Raw genomic sequence first — 16,849 nt, 5'->3', positions numbered from 1 at the left:
TACCCCATAATGTCAAAGTGGAATCATGTTTTTAGACATTTTTACAAATCAATAAAAAATGAAAATCTGAAGTGTCTTTAGTCAATAAGTATTTAACCCCTTTGTTATGGCAAGCCTAAATAAGTTCAGGAGTAAAAATATGCTTAACAAATCATATAATACGTTGCATTGACTCATGCTGTGTGCAATAATAGTGTTTAACATAATCTTTGAGTGACTACCTCATCTCTGTACCCCACACATACAATTATCTGTAAGGTTCCTCAGTCGAGCAGTGAATTTCAAACACAGATTCAACAACAAAGACCAGGGAGGTTTTCCAATGCCTCGCAAAGGGCACCTATTGGTAGATGGGGGAAAATAAATTAAAAAGCAGACATTGAATATCCCTTTGAGCGTGGTGAAGTTATTAATTACACTTTGGATGGTGTATCAATACACCCAGACACTACAAAGATACAGGCGTCCTTCCTAACTCAGTTGCCGGAGAGGAAGGAAACCACTCAGGGATTTCACCATGAGGCCAATGGTGACTTTATTAAAACAATTACAGAGTTAATGGCTGTGATAGGAGAAAACTGAGGATGGATCAACAACATTGTAGATACTCCACAATACTAACCTAAATGACAGAGTGAAAAGAAGGAAGCCTGTACAGAATACAAAATATTCCAAAACATGCATCCTGTTTGCAATAAGGCACGAAAGGAAAACTGCAAAAAATGTGACAAATAAACTAACTTTATGTCCTGAGTACAAAGTGTTATATTTGGGTCAAATCCAACACAACACATCACTGAGTACCACTCTTCATATTTTCAATGATGGTGCATGGTTGTGGCTGCATCATGTTATGGGTATGCTTGTCATCGGCACGGACAAGGGAGTTTTGGGGGGGATTACAAATAAACGGAATAGAGCTAAGCACAGGCAAAATCCTAGTGTAAAACCTGGTTGAGTCTGCTTTCCAACAGACACTGGGAGACAAATTCACCTTTCAGCAGGACAATAACCTAAAACACAAGGCCAAATATATACTGGAGTTGCTTACCAAGACGACATTGAATATTCCTGAGTGGCCTAGTCACAGTTTTGACTTAAATAATCTTGAAACTCTATGGCAAGACTTGAAAATGACTGTCTAGCAATGATCAACAACCAACTTGACAGAGCTTGAATAATTACTAAAAGAATAATGTGCAAATATTGTACAATCCAGGTGTGCAAAGCTCTTAGAGACTTACCCAGAAAGACTCACAGCTGTAATCGCTGCTAAAGTTGATTCTAACATGTATTGACTCAGGGGTATGAATACTTATGCAAATGAAATATTTCTGTATTTCATTTTCAATAAATTTGCTAACATTTCTAAAACATGTTTTCACTTTGTCAGTATGGGGTATTGTGTGTAGATGGGTTTGATTTAAAAAACAACAACATTTTATCCATTTTGAATTCAAGCTGTAACAACAAACCGTGGAATAAGTCAAGGGGTATGAATACTTTCAGAAGGCACTCTCCATATTATCTGAGACTGTAAATGTCACCAATGTGTGAACATGGGTAAATGCAAATATCATCTGGATATCATTACCAGAGCCTTCTTGAAGTCATACTCCTAATATCCCAGCCTGGTCTGACTGAGGGTTGGACACTAGACTGGGAGGGGGGTTCAGCTCTGAGACATAGTATGGACTGGTTTCCAGGACAATCCATTAAACCTAGTTCTGGACTAAAAAGCACTAGTGTTTTGTTAGTCCAAGACTAGACCTTATCTGTGTCTAGGAAACTCAGCCCAATAACACTGTTACTGAGGGGGGGTCAACTCTAAGGGCTGGTTTCCCAGATACAGATTCTTCCTAGTCAAGGTTCAATCTGTGTCTGGGAAACCAGCCCAATGACACAGTGTCTGAGTGTCTGACCAGACACAAACTAAGCCTATATTCCTGGACTAAAAAGCTATCTAAATAGAGATTATTCATTTAGCATGCTTTTAAGTCCAGGACCAGGTATAATCTGTGTCCTGGAAACCAGCCCAATAACACAGTAACTGAGCTTCTATATCTCTGGTACAGGACCAAGCTTGTGTGTCTATATGTCTGGTATAACAGCAGGTTTCTACAGTGAGGTGCAGTAGACAGCATGCCTGCCCGTCTGCTCAATGAGCCTGTCTCCTCTCGCCTCAGCCTGGATTTTAGCACGCCACACTCACTTTTAGCAGTCCAAAGTCAAATAGTGACTCACAAATTCCTCTGCTTTTCTTTTTCCAGGGATCTGCGGCAGACATTAGGGAGAGGCATCGTCACCTTTCCTCCCTCCTCCTCCACTCCCTGCTTCTGCTCGCCTAACCCAGGCCTATACAGTCTCCACAGTACGTTACAGAAGTATCCTGTCTTTCTAACTACTGTCCACGCACACCTCTAGTCTCAACGGTAAATTCTACAAGAATCTCACCCCGCTCTCTATAACTTCCCTCCTCACACATAATATACATTTCAGTTATACGGTCTGCTTCCCAAATAGCACCCTATTCCCTATATAGTGCCCTACAGGGTCTAAAGTAGTGCACTATACAGGGAAAAGGGTGTCATTTGGGATGCACCCACAGTTACAACACACCTCCAGCCAGATCTTTGGGTCTTTCGGGCCCCAGCCTGCAATCAAACGGCAGCCCCCCGCCAAATGCTTTTTCCGGAGGCCAGGATTTTTTTCAGCTCCTGTAGCTCTGATAAAAGTCCTGCCACACTCAAACCCCCTATAGCCTCTCTCTCACACACACACACACAAACACCCCACCCCAAAGGCCACTGAAAACATCAAAGCGTTTCTACTGTAAGTCAGCAACACCTTTAAACTGCAGGTGTTGTAAAGCAGAGGTGGAGAGAGGTGAAGAGAGGAGGTGGAGAGAGGAGGTAAAGAGAGGAGAGAGGAGGTGGAGAGAGGTGAAGAGAGGAGGTGGAGAGAGGAGGTAAAGAGAGGAGAGAGGAGGTGGAGAGAGGTAAAGAGAGGAGGTGGAGAGAGGAGGTAAAGAGAGGAGAGAGGAGGTGGAGAGAGGAGGTGGAGAGAGGTAAAGAGAGGAGAGAGGAGGTGGAGAGAGGAGGGGGAGAGAGAAGGTGGAGAGAGGTGGGGAGAGAAGATGGGGAGAGAGGTAAAGAGAGGAAAGAGGAGGTTGAGAGAGGAGGTTGAGAGAGGTAGAGAGGAAAGAGGAGGTTGAGAGAGGTAGCGAGAGGAGGGGGAGAGAGGTGGAGAGAGGAGGTGGAGAAAGAAGGTGAGCCTCAGCTAGCACATTGTTTCTAATGTCCCTCATGCTTTGTTGAGGAGAGACAGTTCCCCTTAATGTTAGCAGTAAAAAGGCTCCGGTTCTCCCTCTCAAAGACAACTGTGGTTTAAAGTAACACTTTGAACGTGACAGCTCAACTGAGCGAGTAGAACTGTTCGAAACAACTTTGCTACAAACTAGCTACAGTACTGTGGAATCAAAATCAATTCAATTGAACAGTTACAACAGTAGACTATAGCAGGGACTAGTTTAACTGAAGTTGGCCTACCAATTAAATTGAATGAAACGTACTGCAATAGCCATTTCAACTACAAACTGAATTCATCTGAAAAGTACAGCCATTTTGAACAGAAATACAGAACATAGATCATCTGAATACTACAGTAGGACCTATTTCAACTGAAGTACAAACTAAATTTGACTGAAAAGAATAGCAAGCAGGAGCCATTTTGATTGAAGTACAAACCGACATCAACTCAAAGGGGATATCTTATCAAATAGGGATCTCCAAAATAATTAACTGACAAATGTAGTATTTCAGTCAAGGTAGACTACTAAAACGTTACATCAACATTAAAAGAAGACCCCTGTATATAAGGACATTATTTTTAAATTATTTTGCAAACCAAATATGAGATAAGACGTTCTAATAAAGCCAGTGGTTAACCAGTTATAAACTAGGCTTAAAATACAGTATCTTGTTTATCTATAGAATGGGGGTTATCTCGCTTTTATGTGGTTATTGTAGCATTATAGACCAGGCTAAAACAGCATGCAGTGAATTCTCTCTTTCCCTCTCTCTCTCTCTGGTCAAGAACCCCTCTATCTGTTCTTTACCTCCGCCCCTGTGGACGGACAGAGAGAGGGGGAGAAAGCTTAAATGCTTTGAATGATGGTGTGGAATGTTAAAAAGTGTCTGTGAGACAGGAGAGGGGGGTTGGCGGCTGAGTTTTGTTGGGTGAGGAGAAGGGAGGGGGTGGGAGGAGAGAAGTCGTCCCATGGGACCAAGGCCATCTCTCAGATCTGGTATGCGTGACTGAGCAAGCTGAGAGAAAAATCCCAACCTGCCTTCTTAACTTGGGGAAACAATAGCAACTGCCCCTATCCTACTCCTATTCTAAACATACATTTGGTTAAAGAAGCAGAAATGATATAGCCCAACTGATAACATAGAACCAAATGTTAGCAACATTTAAACAGGCAAAACCAGCATAGAGCCTAAATGTCACACAAAAACAGCACAATAAAATGCAAATAAGTGTATGGGTGTGGGGATTTAATATCCCTAGATTTAGAGCTATGTTAGTGACAGCCCTTTGAGAAGCAAGCAGCTGAAACGTATCAACACAATACGTCAGACTGATAATTATAACAAGTAAAATCAAGGGAAGCATCCATTTTGAATCTGCTCGTAAATAATTTAACAATCCAAGCCGGCATATCAACATTATAACCGTTTCTCTAAAACGAACAATCAAATTCGTAAGATTATGGTTGTGATCAAAACGATAATAATATGTGGACAATTCTTGTCTTTTTAAAAATACCTCGCCTCTCCGGGGGATCTACGGACATAAACAGAGCTGTTTCTCTTAGAAATTGACACGTTTTCGATCAAAGCAGGAGTGCATGATCTTGTAATAAGGAGAATCACACTAAAACAATGAGTAATAGGCTACTAATCTACAATTCAATCCCCTGTACAAAACGAGTCCACATGTCCTTTTCATTTATTATATAAATATCAACTTTAATGCTTACTGTAAGAATATAAAACAATTTAATTTTGGATTCTGTTTTTTACAAACACATATACAGTACATTAAAACACAGTAGTCTCTCAGCAGGACTCAATACATGTTGCAGTTCAGTTCGCTTATAACGTCATGTTATTATTCCATAGGTTCCATGTAAGCCTGACACGCATTCGCTTGGAAGCCGAAAAAATAATTGCTTCTTAATTCTAACGCATGTATTTAGATTAATTTAGATTCTATTCCAAATGAGTGTCTGTTCTGTTGTTATTGTGGACTAGTGTGTATGATTGTGTTTAAACGGTGGCAACCCATATCTCGAGGATATGGAGGATTAGTTGGAAAACACCTGATTGAGAAAAGGGGCAACATTTCTATTATAGAAATCACTTCAATTTGAAGTACAACGCTCTGAATAACAGCTATAATTAAACAATATCTGCTTGCATAAGCATAAACACACCAAAATAATATAGGGAAGGAAGGGTCCCCTTATTCAAAGCTTGAATCTGAGGCTACAAGGCCTTTAAGTTGGGCTGAAAAAGTAAACAAAACAAAAAAATTATTTCGGATACAAACCAGTATTTAATCCGTTTTAATTTGCATAAAGTCGCTATTTTTTGTCTGAATGTGAGCAGTCCTTTTAAACGAAACTCTGTTCGTTTCTCTTCTTCATTGTTAAGCGTTTCTGGGCAAATTAACACAAAGGTAGTTAGAGCCTTTCTTTTTTGCTGCTAGGATTCTCCAAGCGTGAGACGCGTTGGGGGAGGGGACTACTCCAGTCTATAGGCACAATTTCTCTCCTCTTCTCTCTCTTTCTTTTTAAGAATACATTGATTCATTACAACACATTGATAAACGAGGTAGCCAAATGTATTAGGCGCGATAGTTGGAGAGGTTGATGTTAAATATTGCGACTCCTTTAGGAATTAAAAAAAAAAGTTGTTTGTCTTAATATTGCGGGGGCGGGATATTGTGTTGTTAATAATGAAAACATGCATTTGATGATGATTAATCTTGTTTTCATTAGGCCTAAAATCGCGCAACATATTTCTAAATCACAGTTTTGTAGCTTTAAGTTACATTTAATGAGAAAATATCCAACTACGACGAGATTGCGAACAGAGGATTTTTTTTGTAAGGAACATTTCCCCGCCCACTGGTCTCCTGCTCCGTTACCCCCTCTCCTCTGTGTGTCCCCCTCCCCAACTAATCCTCGCCAAATTAGTTTCACCTCACTTTTTCACTCTCTGTCATCTGCCAAAGTCCCAGATTCAAAACTTTAAGGCATGGGAGCTGCGTTATCCTTTCCAGTCCCCGTTTCGTGATTTTAGTACATCCATACAGATCGATCCCCGTCAACTGAGTCAAGTGGTCGGCAATGAGCTCCAGTCCTTTGTCTGTAATCCGCACGCACTGTCCAATGTTCAGGGTTCTCAGCTCGTGCATCTGGCGCACCATCCTGTTGATGCCATCGTCACTAATGTGGCACGAGCACAGGGACAGGGATTTGAGCTGGTACAGGCCCTGAGCGATGTAAGCCAGACTCTGGTCCCCTATCTTGTCACAGAAGGACATGTCTAGCCCGGAGAGCCGCAGCGTGCCCATGGCCAGGTGCATGATGCCCGTGTCACTGATGTTGTCGCAGGAGCGCAGGTTAAGGCTCCAGAGGCTGGTCATGGGAGAGGTGGATCATACCCGCATCAGAGATCCCGCCACAGAAACTCAGGTTGAGAACTTTGAGTTTAGCCAGGCCCTTCGAGATGTGCTTGAGGGACAGATCCGTAAGTTTCTGACAGTCCTGCAGCGTCAGGTATTCCAGGTTGAGACAGCCCTCAGCTGCGCTGCGGGTCATGCCCGCCAGGTGCCCGATGCCCACATCAGAAACATGCCGGCAGCTGCGGAGGTTGAGGCTCTTGAGCCGGTGTAAGCCCCACGCTATGAGCAACAACCCCGTGTTGGTGATGTTACTACACCCGCCCAGCTCCAGAACCTCCAGGTTCTTCAGATACTGGGCGATCCGGCCCAGGCTGGAGTCCGTGATCTGTTTACACAGACTAAGGTTCAGAACCCGAAGGGAAGGGATCTCCTGGACGAACGCGTGCCCCAGGCCGTTATCCGTTAAGTTATAGCAGCCACTCAGGTTCAGGCTCTCGATGTTTGGCATCCCCTGGATCACGTAGCTGAGGCTCCGCCGCAGGCTGAGGATCTGTACTCTCCGGATTCCGCGGGCCTGTAGGCTGGGGAAGAGAGAAGGATTGGCCCGTCGCAGATGCAGCTTGGCTTCCACCCCCCTCCACACCGACTTGTGGTAGGAAGCGTCCCTCCAAGCAGCGCACACTTGGGCCACCCTGCCTTTGTCCCTTACATCCAAGTAGCTGAAAATCATGGCTAAAATTTCCGGAAAGAGGCACGATATGTGCGTCTCCATTTTAAACAGGCATAAAAATCACTCCGGTTCCCCGAGCCCACCGATGTATTTCCCTCGGTAAAAGTAGAGTCCCCCGTAATCCAGAAGAAAGCGGTTATGGTATTTTAACAGACCTTTCCCCGTTCCTCTTTTCACATTTAACGGTGCAAATCGATCAACTCCACATCCCACGTGATCCGTCTGGTTGCGCAGTAGGATTCAAATGCAAAAAGCCCCAAAACCTTGTTCCAATATAGCCCCTCACCAAGAGGGGGGAAGCGAAGGATAGGAACGGAAAGCGCCCGAGCCCTCCTTGGTCAGACGACGCTGCCTATGATGCCTTTAGAAACACGTCTAGGCTCGCGCCGAGGATCCAAACGGTCATACATTTTCAAAAGAGACCTTTAAACTATCATAAATACACGGAGGGTTGGAATTCCAGTCTGCTTCTTCTCTCTGTCTCTCTTCCTCTCCGTTATCAGAAAAGGAGTGGGGTTTCAGTTTGCATTTGCGCTCTCCCCACTCGCACGCATTGCCAAGCCGAAGGGCTTCCTGCCTGCCTTTGTCTGGTCTTTCAAACTGACTTGGCAGGGCCGCGAGCACCACTCTACCGCGGGGGGAACACACATATTCAAAAATAATAAAACTGTTTTCTTTGTAATAAAGGAATACTGTCAAATACTATATATATTATCCATGTTCCTAGTAAATAAGAACATTGTGTGACTTGCTTTAGCATAGGATATTTAAAATACATTTAAGAGAGTCTGTTTCGATTCCCCCCTTCCCTGGGAGGATTGTGGTTTGGTCCGACTCAGCTGGAACAGTAAGAATAGTTCCCCTGGAAACCAACTTCTTACAATTCAGTTCACTTTAGTCTTAACCCTTTAGTTGTCGGGTTATATTGGTTGTTGATTCTATTTTAAATGGTTTTGATGGTTTATAATACATCTAAAACTGAACTATGTGTGTGTGTTATTATTTTAGAGCTCGAACTATTCTAAAAGGACTCTGTTAGAGTTCTGTGTTCCAAATAGAACGCTGTGCTTTGTCTCCCTTCTCGGTGTTCTACAAATTGAAACATAGTATCAGGTCTGATCCACCAAATGTATCAAGTAAAGGATACATTTGTAACACAACTCTGCTGCCGTGTAAAAAGTGTTACAATTGATAAAATGATAGAATGTTGAGCTGAATAGTAACACCAATCACCGGTATCACATTATTATGACCAGATTCTAATCAAATGTGTTTTAATTGAAGGAGATTCTTTATTCTTCAACAAATATGGCACGTTTATCCAGTTGCTGTACATATTGTGAGATTATTACTCATTTTTATTTGTAGTGCTATGGTAACAAGACTTATTATTATTACTAAGCTGTTACTATTTCCCCTCAACATTTCTCAGAGGGATATAGCCTGTTTTAAAGCATATTCACTACATGGTTGTGTGTAAATTAATGAAATTAGCAGTCATGCATTATATTTGTTGATTTTATCCTGATCAATCTTAGTGATAACTTATTTGTGTAAATTATAATTATCATAAGTTTACCCATGCATTTTCATTATTAATTTCAGGCATGTCTAGCATTTAATCTATGCCCTGATTCGATTCTAAATGTATCATTAAACTCCCCAGGTCAACAACACAAACAGGCAACAGTTCCATTCCCAGCTAGTAGCTTACAGAATGCATATGAAAAACAACAACAGTTGAATTCTGCTAACCAGGGCCTCCTGTCCAGTTCTTACATCAAAGGAAGGTAGAGACTCTCTCCTAGCTAACAAAGGAAAGTAGGTGTGTAGACCCAGTAGTAGTAGTAGTAGTGTGTGTGTCCACCTACATGGTTGGTTGTTGCTGTGTGAACTTTAACCCCTCAGCAGTAGTCCTTACTGCTCTGTTTCTGGACCCGGCTGGCTGCCTCTGTTCACTGGCATTGTTAGCTAATATGACAGCAGAGTTCTAGCAGAACCCACTGGAGTGTGGTAGAGAGAGGGAGGGAGGGGGGAGAGAGCGAGAGATAGAGATAGAGAGAGAGAGAGAGAGAGAGAGAGGGAGAGGCAGAGATAGAGAGATAGAGAGAGAGAGAGAGAGAGAGAAAAGAGAGACAGAGAGACGACGGAGAGAGAAAGAGAGAAGAGACAAAGAGAGAGGGCAGAGAGAGAGAGAGAGAGAGAGAGAGAGAGAGAGAAGAGAGAGAGAGAGAGCAGAGAGAGAGAGAACAGGCAGTGGTGGGGCGGAAAGAGAGGAGAGTAGCAGCACACACACATTAGATAATGTTTACAAGGGAAATGCAACCCAGCACAACTGGGCAGCACCAATCCTCTCCATCTCTCCTCCATCGCTTCTCTCCTCCGTCTCTCCCTCTGCTCTCCCTTTCATTAGACAGAGTGTCAGAAAAAGAGTACACTCAGGTTAAAAGATCCCCTACCCCACTCTGAGATTTTATATAACACAAGAGAAGCGCACTATATATAAAGTGCCTTTAGAAAGTATTCATACTCCTTGACTTATTCCACATTTTGTTGTGTTAAAGCCTGAATTTAAAATGGATTTTTTTCTCTCTCACCCATCTACACACAATACCCCATAATGACAAAATGAAAACATGTTTTTAGACATTTTAGCAAATTTACTGAACATAAAATACAGAATGATCTAATTTACATGAGTAGTCACACCCCTGAGTCAATACACGTTATAATCACCGCTTGGCAGCGATTACAGCTGTGAGTCTTTCTGGGTAAGTCTCTAAGAGCTTTGCACACCTGGATTGGACAATATTTGCACATTATTCTTTTAAAAATTATTCAAGCTCTGTCAAGTTGGTTGTTGATCAATAGATTTTCAAGCCGATTCAAGTCAAAACTGTAACTAGGCCACTCAGGAACATTCAATGTCATCTTGATAAGCAACTCCAGTGTATATTTGGCCTTTTGTTTTATGTTATTGTCCTTCTGAAGAGGGAATTTGTCTCTCAGTGTCTGTTGTAAAGCAGACTGAACCAGGTTTTCCTCTAGTATTTTGCCTGTGCTTATAGCAATATTACATTTATTTTTGCAGTATTACTTTAGTGCCTTATTGCAAACCGGATGCATGTTTCTGAATATTTTTATTCTGTACAGGCTTCCTTCTTTACTCTGTCATTTAGGTTAGTATTGTGGAGTAACTACAATGTTGTTGATCAATATTCAGTTTTCTCATATCACAACCATTAAACTCTGTGACTGTATTAAAGTCACCATTAGCCTCATGGTGAAATCCCTGAGCAGTTTCCTTCCTCTCGGGCAATTGAGTTAGGAAGGCCTGTATCTTTGTACAGTAGTGTCACGACTTCCTCCGAAGCTGCCTCCTCTCGTGGTTCGGGCAGGCTTCGGCGTTCGTCGTCACAGGCCTTCTAGCCACTGCCGCTCCTCATCTCATCATTCCATTTGTTTTGTCTTGTTTATTACACACACCTGGTTCATATCCCCTCATCAGTACCTGTATAAGTGTTCCTTCTGCCCCCTTGTTTTTGTGTGTGATTGTTTATTGTGAGGAGAGTGAAGCTCGGTTGAGCTCCTTGTATTTTTGTATTGCCGGGTTATTTTCCCCGTGTGCCTTGTTGGTTCCAGTGCGCCTGTTTTGCGCAATGGACTGTTTTGACGCATTACTGCGTAACTCTGTATTCCGGAATAAATCCTGTTATTCTGTGATTTACCCTCCTGCGCCGGACTCCTTCAAATCACCCATCACATGTAGTGACTGGGTATATTGATACACCATCCAAAGTGTAATTCATAATTTCACCACGCTCAAACGGATATTCAGCATCTGCTTTTTTACATTTGTACCCATCTACCAAGCGGTGCCCTTCTTTGCGAGGCATTGGAAAACCTCCCTGGTCTTCATGGTTGAATTTGTGCTTGAAATGTACTACTCGATTGAGGGACCTTACAGAGAAATTGTATGTGTGGGGTACAGAAAGGCCTTAGTTATTCAAAAATCATGTTAACCACTATTATTGAACACGGAATGTTAACTTATTATGCGATTTGTTACGCACATTTTTACTCTTAAACATATTTAGGCTTGCCACAACAAAAGGGTTGAGTACTTATTGACTCAAGACATTTCAGCTTTTCATTTTTTATTAATTTCTAAAACGTTCCACGAACAAGAATCAGTGACACAAAATCTAAATGTAATCCATTTTACATTCAGGCTGTAACACAACAAAATGTGGAAAAAATAAAGGGGTGTGAATACTGAATGAAGACACTGTAACAAAGAGCAGGTTCTAGTTTATCTGGTGTGGTGGATCAGGATACTCTTCTTGACTGGTATAACTGGTATAAACACACCCCACTGTGGGTGTGTGTGTGTGTGCCCATGCCTCAGTGTGCATGTGTCTGTGCCTGCCTGTAAGCCTATCTGTCTGTGTGCAAGAAAGGCTGTGCTGCGTTGTGGTGGGTTAGCTCTGTCAGCAGTAGGGTCAGCGGCGTCTCGTTGATCTCTCTGCCCTGATGTCCCCCAGGGTGTAGAGGCAGGATGTGACAGCTCAGTGTGACCCAGGACTCTGCCACTCTGCCCTGCCCTTCCCAGCAGCCTTTGCTGCCCCCTGCCTGCCCTCAATACCAGCATCAACCCAGACCCTTCCCTGCCCTTTCCAGCAGAGGCCCTCCCTGCCTCTGTCTCCCCCTCCCACCTCTATCTCTCCTCCCTACCTCTGTCCCCCTCCCTACCTCTCCTCCCTACCTCTCTCTCCCCTCCTACCTCTGTCCCCCTCCCTACCTCTCTCTCCCCTCCCTACCTCTCTCCCCCTCCTACCTCTCTCTCCCTCCCTACCTCCTCTCTCTCCCTCCCTCTCTCCCTCCTCCCTACCTCTCTCTCTCCCTTCCCTACCTCTGTCTCTCCCCCTTCCTACCTCTCTACAGGGATGGAGGAAGGGATGGGGCGATAGAGGAAGGATGGGCAAGGAGAGATGGCGATAGAGGAAGGCTAGAATCGATAGAGGAAGGGATGGAAGGGATGGGCGATAGAGAAGGATGGCATAGAGAAGGATGAAGAGGAAGGGATGGGCGATAGAAGATGAGCATAGAGGAATGGGCGATAGAGGAAGGGATGATAAGAAGGCGATAGGGAAGGGTGCGATAAGGAAGGGATGGTGATAGAGGAAGGTGCAAAGGGATGGGGCGATAGGAAGGTGGAAGGATGCGGAGGAAGGGATGGGTAGAGAAGGGATGGGCGATAGAGGAAGGTAAGGCGAAAAGGGTGCGATAGAGGAAGGGATGGGGCGATAGAGGAGTAAGGATGGGCGATGGAAGGGATGGGCGATAGAGGAAGGGATGGGCGATAGAGGAAGAGATGGCGATAGAGAAGGGATGGGCGATAGAGGAAGGAAGGATGGGCGATAGAGGAAGGGATGGGCGATAGAGGAAGGGATGGGCGATAGAGGAAGGGATGGGCGATAGAGGAAGGGATGGGCGATAGAGGAAGGGATGGGCGATAGAGGAAGGAACAGATAAAAAGGCGGAGAGAAGGAAAGAGGAATAAAGGAAGAGAGAGGTGTAAGAGCTCGATGGGTAGTAAGGAGAGAGAGAGAACGTGATGTTGTAGATTGTAATATCAATACTGTAACACCATCATCCCTTTTTAATGAAATCCAAGAAAAATGAATTCAACAACAGACACATGAATAGACCTGGAGACATTAACAAGACACAGAGAGGTAGACAAGAGAAGGAGACAGGAGGAGAGAGAGAAAAGAGTGAGAGACAGGAGAGAGAGAGACAGAGACAGAGACAGAGACAGAGAGAGAGAGAGAGAGAGAGAGAGAGAGAGACAGACAGACAGAGAGACAGAGGGACATTGTTTCAACACTATATATATACATAATATGACATTTGAAATGTCTTTATTTTTTTGGAACTTCTGAGTGTAATGTTTACTGTTAATATTTATTGTTTATTTCACTTTTCTTTACTCTCTACTTCACTTGCTTTGGTAATGTTAACATATGTTTCCCATGCCAATAAAGCCCTTAAATTGAAATGGAATTGAATTGAGAGAGAGACAGAGAGAGAGACAGGGAGAGAGAGAGAGAGAGAGAGAGAGAGGGAGAGAGAGAGACTCAGTGAGCATAGCCTTGCTATTGAGAAAGGCCGCCGTAGGCAGACCTGGCTCTCAAGAGAAGACAGGCTATGTGCACACTGCCCACAAAATGAGGTGGAAACTGAGCTGCACTTCCTAACCTCCTGCCAAATGTATGACCATATTAGAGACACATATTTCCCTCAGATTACAGCGATCCACAAAGAATTCGAAAAAACAAACCCAATTTTGATAAACTCCCTTATCTACTGGGTGAAAAACCACAGTGTGCCATCACAGCTGCAAGATTTGTGACCTGTTGCCAGTAGAAAAGGGCAACCAGTGAAGAACAAACACCATTGTAAATACAACCCATATTTATGTTTATTTATTTTCCCATTTGTACTTTAACTATTTGCACATTGTTACAACACTGTATATATACATAATATGACATTTGAAATGTCTTTATTCTTTTGAAACTACTGAGTGTAATGTTTACTGTTAATATTTATTGTTTATTTCACTTTTGTTTACTATCTACTTCACTTGCTTTGGCAATGTTAACACACGTTTCCCATGCCAATAAAGCCCTTAAATTGAATTGAATTGAATTGAGAGAGCGAGAGACAGACAGACAGACAGACAGACAGACAGACAGACAGACAGACAGACAGACAGACAGACAGACAGACAGACAGACAGAGAGAGAGAGAGAGAGAGAGAGAGAGAGAGAGAGAGAGAGAGAGAGAGAGACAGAGAGAGACAGAGAGACAGAGAGAGCGACAGAGAGAGAGAGAGACAGAGAGAGACCACAGCACATGGCTGCCTACAGCAGAGCCTGGACCTGCTAGAGCAGTACTGTCAGACCTGGGCCCTGGCAGTAAACCCCAAAAAGACTAAAATAATGATTTTCCAGAGAAGATCCAGATCTCAGGGAATTAGACCAAAGTTCTCAATTGGTACAAAATATATAGAGTACAATTACTTAGGTTTAAAAATAAGCTCAACCGGACACCTTAATGATGCAGTGAATGAACTGAGAGAGAAAGCACGCAGGGCATTTTACGCCATTAAAAAACAATTTCTAATTGAAATACCTATAAAAATGTGGCTAAAACTAATTGAATGTGTCATTGAACCAATTGCACTTGATGGCAGTGAGGTGTGGGGTCCACTTACAAATCAAGATTTCACCCAATGGGACAAACTGTCACGATCGTCTTCTTGTGAGATATTGGACCAAGGCGCAGCGTGTGCAAAATACATCTCTTTATTATGGAAGAGGGAAAAACACGAAACCGAACACTATTCAAAACTAACAAAACAACAAACGACCGTGAAGCTAAATAACGTAAGTGCACAGACAAGCAACAAACGTTCAACATAGACAATTACCCACCAACACATGATGCCCATGGCTGCCTTAAATATGGCTCCCAATTAGAGACAATAAACCACAGCTGTCTCCAATTGAGAACCAATCTAGGCAGCCATCAACATACAAACACCTAGACAAGATATTACCCCATTGACCTACAAACCCCTAGACAAACCAAAACACATACTACACCATGTCACACCCTGACCTAACTAAAATATTAGTGAAAACAAAGATAACTAAGGCCAGAGTGTGACATAACCCCCCCCTTAAGGTGCGAACTCCGGGCGCACCTGCATAAAGTCTAGGGGAGGGTCTGGGTGGGCGTCTGTCCACGGTGGCGGCTCTGGCACTGGTCGTGGTCCCCACCCCACCATAGTCACTACCCGCTTTCGTAGCCTCCTCCAAATGACCACCCTCCAACTTAACCCCACTGGATTAAGGGGCAGCACCAGGATAAGGAGCAGCACCAGGATAAGGGGCAGCACCGGGCTAAGGGGCAGCACCGGACTAAGGGGCAGCACCGGACTAAGGGGCAGCACCAGGATAAGGGGCAGCACCGGACTGCATGGCGGATCCTGGCTGGCTGGCTCTGGCGGATCCTGGCTGGCTGGCGGATCCTGGCTGGACGGCTCTGGCGGATCCTGGCTGGACGGCTCATGGCTGGCTGACGGATCTGGCTGCTCATGGCTGGCTGACGGATCTGGCTGCTCATGGCTAGCTGACGGATCTGGCTGCTCATGGCTGGCTGAAGGATCTGGCTGCTCATGGCTGGCTGACGGATCTGGCTGCTCATGGCTGGCTGACGGATCTGGCTGCTCATGGCTGGCGGAAGGCTCTGGCTGATCCTGTCTGGCGGAAGGCTCTGGCTGATCCTGTCTGGCGGAAGGCTCTGGCTGATCCTGTCTGGCGGAAGGCTCTGGCTGATCCTGTCTGGCGGAAGGCTCTGGCTGATCCTGTCTCGCGGAAGGCTCTAGCGGCTCCTGTCTGGCGGAAGGCTTTGCGGCCCGGTCTGGCGGACGGCTCTGAAGGCTCATGGCAGACGGGCGGCTTAGCAGGCTCAGTACAGACGGGCAGTTCATGCAGCGCTTGGCAGACGGACAGTTCAGACGGCGTTGGGCAGACGGGCAGTTCAGGCGCCGTTAGGCAGACGGCAGACTCTGGCCGGCCGAGACGCCCTATAGGCCTGGTGCGTGGTGCCGGAACTGGAGGTACCGGGCTGAGGACACGCATCTCAGGGCTAGTGCGGGGAGCAGCAACAGGCCGGACCGGGCTGGCGACGCGCACCGTAGGTTTGGTGCGAGTGGCAGGAACAGGCCGGGTCGGGCTGGCGACGCGCACCGTAGACTTGGTGCGGGTGGCAGGAACAGGCCGGACCGGGCTGGCGACGCGCACCGTAGGTTTGGTGCGAGTGGCAGGAACAGGCCGGACCGGCTGGCGACGCGCACCGTAGGTTTGGTGCGAGTGGCAGGAACAGGCCGGTCGGGCTGGCGACGCGCACCGCTAACATAGTGCGTGGAGCAGGAACAGGCCTGGCTGGGCTGGCGACGCACCCCGTAGGCTTAGTGCGTAGAGCAGGGACAGGCCGGGCTGGGCTGGCGACGCGCACCATTAACTTAGTGCGTGGAGCAGGAACAGGCCGGGCTGGGCTGGCGACGCGCACCATTAACTTAGTGCGTGGAGCAGGAACAGGCCGGGCTGGGCTGGCGACGCGCACCGTCCATTTGGTGCGAGGGGTCGTAACAGGCCGGACCGTACTGGGGACACACACCACTGGCTCTACCCCGGGAACTGGAACGGGCCGGACCGGACTGGTAATACACCCCAGTACCACTCGCCGTGCCTCTACATCTCCTCTCCCTACTTTGACCAGTGGCCCCCGTAACCTGGTGGCCTTTTGATTCGCCCCTTCTCTGCCTCCGTCAGCCCCGGTCGTCCATGCCCT

At 45.3% G+C, this 16,849-nt stretch overlaps 1 protein-coding gene and 1 pseudogene across 1 annotated transcript in view; one reads left to right on the top strand and one right to left on the bottom strand.

Moving 5' to 3' along the window:
* Positions 1-1,453: 1,453 nt before the first annotated feature.
* LOC121569974 (protein Wnt-5b) overlaps positions 1,454-16,849 on the top strand; it is a 59,408-nt gene continuing 44,012 nt past the window's right edge. Inside the window, 1 exon segment of the mRNA XM_045213517.1 lies at positions 1,454-2,432. The gene's annotated coding sequence lies outside the window, so the exon portion shown is untranslated.
* Positions 5,014-7,988, bottom strand: LOC121569973 (annotated as a pseudogene).

The sequence above is a fragment of the Coregonus clupeaformis genome, unplaced genomic scaffold (genome assembly GCF_020615455.1).
Source record: "Coregonus clupeaformis isolate EN_2021a unplaced genomic scaffold, ASM2061545v1 scaf0120, whole genome shotgun sequence".
NCBI classification, from domain to species: Eukaryota; Metazoa; Chordata; class Actinopteri; order Salmoniformes; family Salmonidae; genus Coregonus; species Coregonus clupeaformis.
The sequence above is the reverse complement of the archived record's forward strand: the minus strand, read 5'-3'. Positions and strand labels throughout refer to the sequence as shown.